This window comes from Bombina bombina, chromosome 3 (genome assembly GCF_027579735.1).
Source record: "Bombina bombina isolate aBomBom1 chromosome 3, aBomBom1.pri, whole genome shotgun sequence".
In the NCBI taxonomy this organism is placed as follows: Eukaryota; Metazoa; Chordata; class Amphibia; order Anura; family Bombinatoridae; genus Bombina; species Bombina bombina.
In genome coordinates this window covers 796,587,255-796,601,804 of record NC_069501.1, presented here as the reverse complement: position 1 = coordinate 796,601,804, position 14,550 = coordinate 796,587,255, and the positions used below count along the sequence as shown (strand labels likewise).

At 38.1% G+C, this 14,550-nt stretch overlaps 1 pseudogene; it reads right to left on the bottom strand.

The window, feature by feature from the left end:
• Positions 1 to 7,161: 7,161 nt before the first annotated feature.
• Positions 7,162 to 7,915, bottom strand: LOC128652525 (2-acylglycerol O-acyltransferase 1-like; annotated as a pseudogene).
• Between the last annotated feature and the right edge of the window lie 6,635 nt (positions 7,916 to 14,550).

The following is a 14,550-nucleotide window of genomic DNA, read 5'->3' as shown; positions in this document are numbered from 1 at the left end:
TCAGTACACAGTTTAGTGAGGATTTTGATTAGTATACAAGTAGAAACTGAGAGTCAATATTCTAGCAGCAAGTAACAGTTCAATCTTAATCACGTCATGTGTTATTGTAGCTAGTGACATTAAGAAAGTAACATAATATAAAGTGACTTTGTTACAAATACTTGCGGATATGAATAGGCTCTTCTGAGGCAAACCGAAGGTGTGCTGATTGCCTGTCAGCTGTTCAGTGAGGAGCTGTAGATCTGTGCTGCAGAGAGGAGGAGAGAACCGGCAGCGTGAGAAGGAAGGCGCTCTGTGTATTGACAGAGAGCGGATGACGTCAGCTGAACAGCGTTCTGATTTCAGTAGTGCAGAGTTAAAGTTTTGAAGAAAATAAACTTTTCCTGTAGTGCTTTTAATCCGGAGTGAATTCAGAAGTAATTCCTATAAGTTTGTCTTAATTCCAAGAACAAAATAGTTCAGAATAAGAGCTTTCAGCATTGGTTACAGGTAACGATTCACCTTAAATGTTAGGTCTTTCTGGCTTGAAAGTAGTCAGCAAATGTGATTCAATAAACAAGCAACTACAGGTGTTCTGATCAAGCTATTTAAGGGGAGTGAACTTAGAGCAGGTAATGGATCTTCTTAAAGAGACAGTATCGTGACATTCTCATTCAAACCCATGGGGAAATAAGCAGTGGAAATTTAGCTGGAAAATTGAAAAAAGTATTGATAAATCTATCTAGTAAAATCATATCACAAAGTGTGCTATTAGTTGAAAAGACCCAAGGTGTCTATACATTGGAGAGAATCCAATTTTAAACTTATTAATATGACATGTTACGCCACAAAATATTACAAAATGGTACCAGGTAACATAGAATTGCCCGAAATGCGGGAGGACTAGCCTTATCTAATTTAAATTTTTATAACTTAAACACCTTAGTAAAAGTGGTTCTAGACTGGATAACTGGTAAGGAATATGTGACAAATTTACCTCTAGAATCTAAAATAGTAGCACCTTTTTCTCTGAAAGCTATTATACATTGTATTAATTCTAAAATTCCTAAGTATCTATTAAAAATGCATATATTTAAAGGTCCACTTTTAGCCTGGCAGAGATATATACAAAGGAAATCCAGGTCAACTTAACTTAACCACCTTAGTAAAAGTAGTTCTAGACTGGATAACTGGTAAGGAATATGTGACAAATTTACCTCTAGAATCTAAAATAGTAGCACCATTTTCTCTGAAAGCTACTATACATTGTATTAATTCTAAAATTCCTAAGTATCTATTAAAAATGCATATATTTAAAGGTCCACTTTTAGCCTGGCAGAGATATATACGAAGGAAATCCAGGTCAACCACAAATTATCTAAACGTCTTCTGATAAGAGGTAACCCTTAATTTCCCCCGGGAGTTTCTTCTTCTGTGTTTGAAGGGTGGAGTAATAAAGGTATTATAAATCTAATTCAGGTAAAGGAAGAGAGCTCGGAAGATATGAAAACATTTGATTAGCTCAAACAAGAATTTAATTTACATAAGCATATCTTCTTTGTCTATCTTCAATTAAGACACTTTTTGTATCAAATGACTCATGCCAATTAATCAAATTGGGACTTAGGCAATCTAGCTCCACCAATTAATCTCTACAACCAGGGATTATATTCCATATCTTTCTTACATAATATCTTGATTAACAACATTGGTCTATCACATATGAATTGGCTACAAGCTAAATTAAAAAAGGATTTTGCATCTATAACGTCGGATGAGATTAAAAAAAGTTTTGAAATAGTAAACAGATCTTCTTTTATAGAATCTTGGATAGAATCTCAATGTAAAATTATAAATAGAATATACAAAACCCAACAAATGGGCAAATGGGTTGTGAATAACTTGTCAAATTGCTTCAGATGCAATAAGCCAAATGCAGACCTTATACACTGCTTTTGGTCATGTCCGAAGACCAGGCAATTCTGGAACAAAATTAATTATTGACTGAATAAGGCCCTAGATGGAGATTTCTGTATTGACTCTAAAACTATTTTTTTCCTATGCATACCAGAGAGGTATAGAAACTATAAGTTGATAAACTCAGTGATTTTATTAGGAAGAAATCTTATATTAGCAAACTGGAAAGCTAAGCATGCTCCCTCTTTTCCCACATTTTTAAAAGAAATAAGGGATCTTATAATTATGGAACAGTACCTTGTTTCTCCTAATATTGAAAAATCCCTAAACATTTATTTTGGGAAATGGTTAGAACCAATAAAAAACTACTTTATAGAGGTACAATTGCAATTAATAAAGCCACTTAACAAGTTCAATACATTTCGCTACCTGGTACAAACTGAAGTTCTCTCGGGAACTTGGTTGCATTTGTGACAGAGGAGTTTTGTTTTATCGTGTTCTATTCTATGGTGTCTAATCCTTTTTAGAAGCTAGCCAAGATACCCAACTAGAGATGGATAGGTATGCTTGGATTGAACCTTACTAGGCTTATGTTATCCAAAAAATATGTCTTTAATAAAACATCTAGTTTAAACTACATAGGAACTAACAAATTAGAAAGGACGGCCCATCCCTGACTTGGACGGTATCAATGATGCAGTTTTTTTTTTCCCTCTGGGTCTAGCTGAGTACCATAAAAAGAGATTGGGGCGGGGTGACCCTACCGTTAGCTTTAGAATTATAATACTTGTAGCGTACTTGATCTAGATTGTTGTAAGAAGGATTACATAATCTAAAGATCTTATAAACGTATGTCTACTACAGTATTTTATTGAAATACTGAAAAAACAATAACAAAGTGAAATTATTGAAAATTAGTTGGTCTTGATTTCTGTTTTGCTGTGCTCTGTACTGTAGCCCTGCATGACGCAAATCTTGAACTTTGTATATCTTTCACTTTGTTATAAAACAAAGAAGAAGACAAAAAAAGAATAATTGCGCGAAATACAATGCAGAATTGGCCGACGAGATTCATTGTATTTTCCCTGCTATGACTCGTGCTGGATTGCTATTTGTATTCATGATGTAATGTTAAAAGTACTTGATTACAGTGATTTTGTATTTATTTTTTTGTTTTTCAACCTCAATAATAAAAAAAAATTATAGGGATAAAATTAGATTTTTTCACAGATTTATTAACAATATCATTTTAATTTGGCATGGAGATGAAACATCTATATAACAATTTGTAAACTGCCTCAATATTAATAAGGTAGGTATAAAATTTACTTTTGAATACCATCAAAGATCAATACATTTTCAAGATATTACATAGGTGCATAGGTGGGAGATAGTACTTTTGGGTACCTGTCTCAGGTAATACAGTTCTACATGGCACTGGTTGCCACCCACGACATGTCCCTTATGCGGTAGCCAAGGGACAATTTATTTGAGTCAAAAGAAATTATACGAAGGAAATCCAGGTCAACCACAAATTATCTAAACGTCTTCTGATAAGAGGTAACCCTTAATTTCCCCCAGGAGTTTCTTCTTCTGTGTTTGAAGAGTGGAGTAATAAAGGTATTATAAATCTAATTCAGGTAAAGGAAGAGAGCTCGGAAGATATGAAAACATTTGATTAGCTCAAACAAGAATTTAATTTACATAAGCATATCTTCTTTGTCTATCTTCAATTAAGACACTTTTTCTATCAAATGACTCATGCCAATTAATCAAATTGGGACTTAGGCAATCTAGCTCCAGCAATTAATCTCTACAACCAGGGATTATATTCCATATCCTTCTTATATAATATCTTGATTAACAACATTGGTCTATCACATATGAATTGGCTACAAGCTAAATTAAAAAAGGATTTTGCATCTATAACGTCGGATGAGATTAAAAAAAGTTTTGAAATAGTAAACAGATCTTCTTTTATAGAATCTTGGATAGAATCTCAATGTAAAATTATAAATAGAATATACAAAACCCAACAAATGGGCAAATGGGTTGTGAATAACTTGTCAAATTGCTTCAGATGCAATAAGCCAAATGCAGACCTTATACACTGCTTTTGGTCATGTCCGAAGACCAGGCAATTCTGGAACATAATTAATTATTGACTGAATAAGGCCCTAGATGGAGATTTCTGTATTGACCCTAAAACTATTTTTTTCCTATGCATACCAGAGAGGTATAGAAACTATAAGTTGATAAACTCAGTGATTTTATTAGGAAGAAATCTTATATTAGCAAACTGGAAAGCTAAGCATGCTCCCTCTTTTCCCACATTTTTAAAAGAAATAAGGGATCTTATAATTATGGAACAGTACCTTGTTTCTCCTAATATTGAAAAATCCCTAAACATTTATTTTGAGAAATGGTTAGAACCAATAAAAACCTACTTTATAGAGGTACAATTGCAATTAATAAAGCCACTTAAAAAGTTCAATACATTTCGCTACCTGGTACAAATTGAAGTTCTCTCGGGGACTTGGTTGCATTTGTGACAGAGGAGTTTTGTTTTATCGTGTTCTATTCTATGGTGTCTAATCCTTTTTAGAAGCTAGCCAAGATACCCAACTAGAGATGGATAGGTATGCTTGGATTGAACCTTACTAGGCTTATGTTATCCCAAAAATATGTCTTTAATAAAACATCTAGTTTAAACTACATAGGAACTAACAAATTAGAAAGGACGGCCCATCCCTGACTTGGACGGTATCAATGATGCAGTTTTTTTTTCCCTCTGGGTCTAGCTGAGTACCATAAAAAGAGATTGGGGCGGGGTGTCATGATCCTCCCATTCCACCTTACATATGTCAAGTATCTATTACATACCACCTTTTTATCTAATTAGCATCCTATCTGAGCTCTATATAAACCTCCTACCTCCCAGAGTCCTTTGCTGGTTTATTGAAGTGTAATAGCTGCAGTTCCAGTCTCTAACAATACTATAGATTGACAGGGTCTAATCTGACTGTTTATACCCTATTTCCAACAGCAAACTCCTACCTTACTCAGAGCTGTCTCTGCAACTTCTTTACAGAACGTCTGTCAGCACCTCCCCCTCCAGCACTTAGCTTGCGTGTATCTCCGAACAACCGGGCGTGACACGCCACACAGTGCTAACAGGAAGCGCAAGATCGGAGCCTGCACACTGCGCACTAAGATCACAAGGACCGGATCTTTGTGAGCAGTGATCACCGCACTCGCAGCCGCTGCTGCCGCTTACAAGGGAACCTCCGTTCATCCACTACTAGATAGGTGTTGTATACCTTGTATGACAAATATACAAAAGTTCATTCCCCACAGCTGGGAAAAAGAACAAACCCCTCCGTGGTTTTACCAGTGTGGATTAATTCTGACTTATGTCAGCTTGTGGATGAGGATACAAAGGAATTCAATAGGTACTTACCCCCCTCTTCACGGCTTGAAACCGGGATGGTACCTGCACTTGGAGAGCCGTGAGTATATTCACTTAGGGCGCACGCCGGTCCATATACCACGCTTGGAGTTTCCACGCTCAACAAGCTGTCCCATCAGTCGCCGCCATCGTGACTCACCCGGCTCACAGGTCTGACGTCACCGGAAGATGCCGACTTGCGGGGGGTAAGGAGTCCCCGATGCTTCGGTTCCGAACAACGGTCCTCACTCATCCACCTCGTAAGTAACCATTAGCTTGTCACTGGGTAAATGTTAGACTGCTGGCTCCAGGGGTTCAATGAGCTATGACTACGGCATACAGCCGAAACGCGTAAGCTTGTTGATGTTATCTGAAGGGCAGCATTCCTGTATACCTGTTTTTTAAGGATTAAAGCTGAAAGATTTGATTTCAACACTGCGACTCCAGAACTAAATTATTTGCCTTGTATGACAAATACTGTGCTGCTCTTAGAAAACTGTGCCATTACAAACTGCTTGTGCGAGTGACTTAAAGGGAATTAATTCATGCATTCAGGGGAGCTGCTTAAGTAAATCATTTGCATATTTCTCTGACTTTTCATTGCTAACCTGCATTCTCATTTAACATTAACCTCTGCATTACTGGTTTACTCTGCATATACTTGTTCACCAGAGCATGCCAATCTTAACTCCCACTAATAGACCCTCCAGTTATTGGGTATTAGTTTATTGGCAATATCAACTACAATAGTTACACAGTGCACTAAAAGATAATATTGTACTATCATCTTTTCATTTTGTAACACAACCTCACTTTCAAACAACCTATACTGGTAAATGATTCTCCAAATACCAAACAGCAAAGCTCAATTCTTATTAGAAGTAGATGCTTCTGAATTTGCCATAGGTTCAGTTCTCTCCCAAAGGTCTCCTCCTGATAATCAAATCCATCCTGTAAGTTATTTCTCCAGGCTTTTAACACCTGCTGAGTTGAATTACCCCACAGGGGAAAAAGAGCTGTTGGCCATCAAGGCATCATTCGATCAGTGGAGACACTTACTAGAGGGGGCAGAACACCCTATAATGATCTACACGGATCACAAGAACCTCCAATACCTCCAATCTAACCGTACTCTCTCTGCACGCCAACTCCGTTGGAGCCTCTACTTCTCCAGGTTCAATGTTACCATTAACTACCGCCCCGGTGCAAAAAACGGTAAAGCTGACGCACTCTCACGCAATGTTTGGATCCCACTACAAGTTCCTACACTTTATCTATGGATGACAATGGCATCCTCTGTAACCACACTAAGTATTATATACCTCCCTCTCTCTGTGACAAGGCATTACAACTCACACATGATTCATCACTGGCCGGACATTTGGGTGTACAGAAGACACTAGACCTCCTACAGAGACATTTCTGGTGACCCTCTATGAAACAATCAGTAAAAACCTATATCAAGTCCTGTCCCACTTTTCAGACCTCTAAACCTTCACATCAATTGCCTATTGGTCTATTACAAAACTTACCCGTTCCAGATTGTCCATGGAAATGCCTCTCAATGGACTTTATTGTTGACCTCCCAAAGTCCCAAGGAAAAACTGCCATATTTGTGGTTGTGGATCTATTCTCTCGTATGGCTCATTTCATCCCAACTGATTCTCTCCCCACAGCCCAACAGACTTCCGACTTGTTCATTAAGGAGATTGTACGCCTTCATGGATTACCTACATCGGTATTAAGTGACAGAGGTTCACAATTCACCTCAAAGTTTTGGAAATTTCTCTGCTCATCACTTTCCATTCAGCAACATCTCACAACTTCTTACCACCCGCAGACAAATGGCCTTTGTGAGTGTCAGGGTTGAGCACTGTTTCTTTAAGAGACTCTGAAGTAATTGAAAACACAGGTACTAGGTGGGCCCCTCTTTTTAGAGCCACTTTGATAAATCCTTTATGATTCAGTATGTGAAGTGTTAAACTTCCAGGATGGGCATCCAAGGATTCCTCAGCTCCCCCAATTACTATAATGGCAGCATTTCCTCCTTCCTCTCTGCTCAGGACATGTGTGACACTCTTTTTGGAAGCAGAGACCGCACCCACAGACATGACGTATTTTCGTAAGAAAGGACAACGGAACCAGAAAGGCAAAATGTGCAAATACGATGTCAGACCAGGAAAAAGTTCCTTAAAACCAGAGTAGTTCGTACAGAAGTTTCCAAATGCCCCAGCAACCAGAACTCCATGTGGGTGGAATCCCATGATGTAATTGTACCGTGGATCCAAGTCTGTGGTCTTTACAAGCTAAAATATAGCAGAATCCTGATAGGAAAATAATCCTTAAAGTATTTCCATACTGTCCAGCTCCGGACCCATTCAACTCTTCTACCCCCAGCCTGGGGGGTTTCCCAGTCCAAGTAGAGCCATATTCCTTTTTAAGGACCAGTAAAAGGAATATCCCTAAACAACACTGTGCCAGCAAGATAAAGGAGAATACCCATTGCAGCACAGCAACTGTCTGTAGCGTCCGGGCCAGAGGAATATTAATGGGAGCAAATTGAATCTTCATGTCTCTACCTAGAGACATGAAGATTCAATTTGCTCCCATTAATATTCCTCCTATAAAACAACACAGCACATTGCAATCAGTGCTTGGTATTGTGTTCCAGTATCCACTGAGTACTCCTTGTATTATGCTCTGGATTACAAGTTGTCTAAGCCTCTCTGCCTTATTTTCTAACAGGTTGAAATATCTGCTGGATTTCCTTATACCGGATCCTACTCTCACTTACTTCCTCATTTGATGCCTCTGCAAGATTCCTCAGTGGGGTAAAGGAAGATTTATTACCTTCTCTCAGTGTCTCTCTGCTTCAGCAGCAGCCGCTGCTACATTCCAGGCTGTCAGCTCTGCCAGTGACTTCACAGGCTCACTTCCTCATCATTCAGCATTCACACGCTGCCTGCCTGCTCCACATCAGACTTCTCAGCTCCTGCAGCATTTCAGGTACACTCTCTGCAAATACTACTACTGACTGCTTAGCTTGCTACCACTTACAAATATTGCAGTATTTGATTATACATATTTAGGTAGTATTACGCTCTCCATCCTGAAATTATTCTTTGAGTATGAATCCAGGATCTGTGTACTTTTCTGCAAGCTGAGCCAGAGTGTGTTCTGAATAACTTTACCTTACTTCTACCATAGCCCAGTCTTGCTTGCTTTATTTAACAACCTGTGAATCAGAGTTGTTATTAACAACCTGTTTTTACCATAAGGTGGTCTTATATTTTCCTGTCCAATACTTTAATTATTCTGTCAAAAGGTATACAGTGTGTGTTTATAAGATAAAGATATAGACTGTGTATATTTTGAAATAATAAAACACTTTATTTTTCAGAATCTGCTTGTCAGTAGTTGATTCAATAAATAAAGTGTAACAACCAAATTTTTACTACTGTTGCGTTCCATATAACAAACATTATAGTTAGAGGACCAACCAGTGGCTTGAGCAGTACTTAAGATGCTTCTGCTCCAGCACACATGACTCATGGGCCTCCTTCATATCTCAGGCAGAATTCGCTTACAATAATACAACTAACTCTTCTACCGGATTTTCACCCTTTTATATTAACTCTGGACTCCATCCACGTTTCCATCCCCTGTCGTCGTCTCACACACCTTGTCCACAGGTCAACGATCTTGTCAATTCCATCAAACTTACCTACAATGTGGTCCAAAACAACATCAGACATGCACAAGCCACTCAAAAACGCTATTATGACTTACGGCATCGTCCACAACCAGATTACAAGATCGGAGACATGGTTTGGTTGAGTACGAAAAAACCTTAAATTACCCACTCCCTGCAGGAAGTTCAACAACCTCTTTGTTGGTCCTTTCCCAATAATAGCCATTCGCAACCCGCTTACTGTCACCTTTCAGCTCCCTGCTACCTATCGTATCCACCCAACTTTTCATATATCCTTGGTCAAACCCTGTGATACCTCTCGTCTTCAACCTCTCCCTGCTCTGGTGTCCCCAACGCCGGATCCCGAGTATGAGGTGCACTCAGTTTTGGACTCTCGTCGCTACAGGGGACAACTGCAGTACCTTGTGCATTGGGCTGGGTTTGATTCCTCTGAGGATTCTTGGGAGCCTGCTACCAACCTCTCGGCTCCCCGGTTGGTGTCTCTCTTTCACAGGCGCCATCCCGATCGTCCAGCACCTTGATCCCTCCTTGATGGATCTTTGGGGGGGGGAAGTGTCATGATCCTCCCATTCCACCTTACATATGTCAAGTATCTATTACATACCACCTTTTTATCTAATTAGCATCCTACCTGAGCTCTATATAAACCTCCTACCTCCCAGAGTCCTTTGCTGGTTTATTGAAGTGTAATAGCTGCAGTTCCAGTCTCTAACAATACTAAAGATTGACAGGGTCTAATCTGACTGTTTATACCCTATTTCCAACAGCAAACTCTTACCTTACTCAGAGCTGTCTCTGCAACTTCTCTACAGAACGTCTGTCAGCACCTCCCCCTCCAGCACTTAGCTTGCGTGTATCTCCTAACAACCGGGCGTGACACGCCACACAGTGCTAACAGGAAGCGCAAGACCGGAGCCTGCACACTGCGCACTAAGATCACAAGGACCGGATCTTTGTGAGCAGTGATCACCGCACTCGCAGCCGCTGCTGCCGCTTACAAGGGAACCTCCGTTCATCCACTACTAGACAGGTGTCGTATACCTTGTATGACAAATACTGTGCTGCTCTTAGAAAACTGTGCCATTACAAACTGCTTGTGCGAGTGACTTAAAGGGAATTAATTCATGCATTCAGGGGAGCTGCTTAAGTAAATCATTTGCATATTTCTCTGACTTTTCATTGCTAACCTGCATTCTCATTTAACATTAACTTCTGCATTACTGGTTTACTCTGCATATACTTGTTCACCAGAACCAGCCAATCTTAACTCCCACTAATAGACCCTCCAGTTATTGGGTATTAGTTTATTGGCAATATCAACTACAATAGTTACACAGTGCACTAAAAGATAATATTGTACTGTCATCTTTTCATTTTGTAACACAACCTCACTTTCAAACAACCTATACTGGTAATTCCAGACAAAAAGGTTGCTGAGTGTTACACGGGGTGACCCTACCGTTAGCTTTAGAATTATAATACTTGTAGCGTACTTGATCTAGATTGTTGTAAGAAGGATTACATAATCTAAAGATCTTATAAACGTATGTCTACTACAGTATTTTATTGAAATACTGAAAAAACAATAACAAAGTGAAATTATTGAAAATTAGTTGGTCTTGATTTCTGTTTTGCTGTGCTCTGTACTGTAGCCCTGCATGACGCAAATCTTGAACTTTGTATATCTTTCACTTTGTTATAAAACAAAGAAGAAGAAAAAAAAAGAATAATTGTGCGAAATACAATACAGAATTGGCCGACGAGATTCATTGTATTTTCCCTGCTATGACTCATGCTGGATTGCTATTTGTATTCATGATGTAATGTTAAAAGTACTTGATTACAGTGATTTTGTATTTATTTTTTTGTTTTTCAACCTAAATAATAAAAAAAATTTATAGGGATAAAATTAGATTTTTTCACAGATTTATTAACAATATCATTTTAATTTGGCATGGAGATGAAACATCTATATAACAATTTGTAAACTGCCTCAATATTAATAAGGTAGGTATAAAATTTACTTTTGAATACCATCAAAGATCAATACATTTTCAAGATGTTACATAGGTGCATAGGTGGGAGATAGTACTTTTGGGTACCTGTCTCAGGTAATACAGTTCTACATGGCACTGGTTGCCACCCACGACATGTCCCTTATGCGGTAGCTAAGGGACAATTTATTTGAGTCAAAAGAAATTATTCTAATCAGCAAGACTATGAATATCAGTGTCAAGACCTTTCTTCTACAACCACAATTTCCGAAAAATATGGAAAATGCAAAAAAAAACATTAAAATAGTAACTTGAGAAAGGGCCTTCAAAGGAAATGTGCCTTTTCCTGGGTGGGGGGTTGCTCGTGACGTCAGCACACAACGGAGCAATGCAAGCCAGACAGGAGAGGCGCCAGTAGAGCGGTGATACAGCCGTGGCACTTACTGTTCCTGGCTGAACGGCTCACGCCCGGTGGAGACACAGGGAGGAAAGGTGTCCTCGGCGGAGAGTGAGCAGGGAGATCGTTGCACGGTGGTCTGTAAGAGAACCACTGGGGTTGCCACATTTTCGAGCCGTTTGGAAAGTCTAGGGTCCTTTGCTGCTGTCTTAGACCCGACTAATTGGAGGTTCCTGAGGGACTTTAGTGGGCAGGACATCGCACCATACCTTGAGCAGGCGGCCTCTCCAAATCCCCATTAATTGAGGTTCACAGACGGGCACATTATCTTCAATAAGGTACTATCTATGCATGTATCTCTTTTTGAGTGGACTTGTATGTGACTAGAAAAAGGCTGTTATGTTGCTTTACTTAAGTTCAGGTAACCAAGAGACTTATATTTACTCTAGGGATCTAATGTGGTACTATGGGCTGGCTTGATTAATCCAACTAAGTACCTCTATAGCAGTTTTTACTTGAACGGAAAAGTAATAATACTGCTTATTTCTAAATCTTGCCATATACGTTCGCATCCTAATCCTTAAAAAGTTAACTATTTGTGGGTGCGGTAAATGGTAGGGTATTCAGGTTATAAAACCTGCTCCTTGATTATCAATGTTATTCTTACAAGTTACATAACAAAAGGCATAATTTAGAGGCTTTTGGATAAATACCTCTACCAGACAAAAATGTCCCCCAAACTAAAAGATTTGGATAAAAACAAACAAACATACATTCGCCCAATAAATCAGCTATAGAATAAAAAATAGCTGATCCTACTGGTGCCCTTGATATTGCTACTCAGGTATCAGCCTTAATTATACCAAAAATAGAAAACATCCATCAAAGATTAGATGTAATCGTGGGAGAAATCAGGGCACAGGTGGATAGAATTAACCAACTTGAACGAAGAGTTTCCAGCTGTGATGATCTTCAAAACTCCATGGAATTAAAGCTTGAATTTCTATTAAAGCAAAATACAACTCTATCTAATAAAATAGAGGACATTGAGAACAGAGCAAGACGTAATAATTTGTGTTTGATTGGATTGCCCGAATCCCTCAAGCATCAAGAATTGAGAAAATTTGCGGAAGAGACCCTCCCACAGCTTTTGGGTATTCAACAGGATAGGCTTCTTTTCCCGGTAGAAAGAATACACAGAATGGGAAGAGAACCAGACTCTCCGACGCACGGGAAATCCTGCCCAGTAATCGCAAAAATTTTTAACTTTCAGGGAAAAGCAGAGCTTCTACAAGCTTTCAGGAAACTGCAAAGTCTTCAGTTCAACGGAGCAAAGATTTTGTTTCAGTGGAGACTTCTTTTAAAAGGAGACAATTTTCAACTATTTGTTCTCGACTAGTGATGGACAAAAGATTTTTTTCTCTTCTTTACCCAGCTAAATTAAGTATCAATTCAGGTTAAATTTTTTTTATTTTTGAATCTCCAGAAGCAGCTCAAACTTTTTTAGACAATGAAGCAAAATAATATTGTTGGTTTAATGAGAGTCTTTGATTTATTGTATTTTGGCCTATTTTTTTCCCCTCACAATCTACTGGGCATCACAGTTCACTTATAACCTTTCTAATCTTGAAATGGTGTTGACCATTATATGTTTTAATAATCCCTTTTTTTCTCTCAATATATTTCACAGTTTACTTATAAAAAAATGCAGATCTGAATTGGCTCATGCCATCTTATTTTTTATTGCACTTTTTAAATGTTCTTTTTGTAAAAAGAACTATGGATAGGTCTTATATTTTTTCTTATTAACTTTTTGGGAGATTTCCCAATAAATTTGATACACTACAAACTTATTGATATTAAATTGGGCTTTTCCAGTTCTCACAACATGGACTCTAACTTTATTCAATGGATTGTTGCCCAGCACTTATTTCCTTTTAACTGCACTTTTTTTTTATTGAACACAAGTGCAGTGATTTGTGTTGTACAGTATTTTCTTTTATCGTATTCACGTATGTTTATCTATTATATTATTGTTATTACCTATTTTTTTTATTTATTATTTTAAGTAACTTACAATGCTTTGCTGTATGTGTTTTCTTGTGGGTTATTTAGATTTGGGTAAGGGTATAAACTATGTGTGGCACACAAATGTTGCAGAGTTCCATGCCCCCCCCCTTCCCTTTAGTATATGGATCTTAAAAGAGATAGATAATTAAGATTTTGACCTGGAATGTGGGAGGGATCCACTCCCCAGTCAAAAGGAAAGCTGTTTTTAATTATTTAAATAAAAAAACCTTCGATATAATCTGTCTTCAGGAGACACACCTCTCTGATCTAGAACATATTAAAATCAAGACTAGATGGCTTGGGGACTCACTTTTTTCCTCATATAAAAAGGCAGAAACAGGGGTAATGATACTGCTCCATAAAAATCTTGGGTACAAGATTAATAAAGTTATAAAGGACAAAGAGGGCAGGTATCTGCTTGTGAGACTGGTGATCCAGAACCAAAACTATTTAATAATAAATGTGTATGGCCCTAACATTCCTAATGAAAACTTTTGGAACCATCTGTTGAAGAGACTACCTAAATTCTCTAAAGAAAAAATAATACTAACTGGAGACTATAACATCACCCCTAACTCTCATCTGGATAGGTGGAAACTAGGAGAGCATAGAACAAAAATGAGATATACAAGATATCACTTAAATTATGAAAAAATAATTTTAAGCTATTCTCACAGTCAGTAAATTTGGAGGATATATGGAGATTGTTGAATCCCAATAATCTTGAGTTTACTTGATGTTCCAAGTCCCATAATACCCTTTCAAGACTGGACTTAATTTTGGTATCTGAATCTTTAGTTCCTAAGGTTTTAAATTGTGATATTTTTGATCTTACACTATCAGATCATACTCCAGTAGTATTAACAGTTCAAACTAAAAAAGTCTTTTCATTTAACTCCTTTTTGTTCCCAACATATCTTTTGAACTCAGATTCAAATCTTTCTTGAGCAAAGCATGGGAAGAGTTCAGTAACTTTAATAATCATTGCAGGAACGAAGTTCCGATCTTTTGGAAACGGCCAAACTTTATTTAA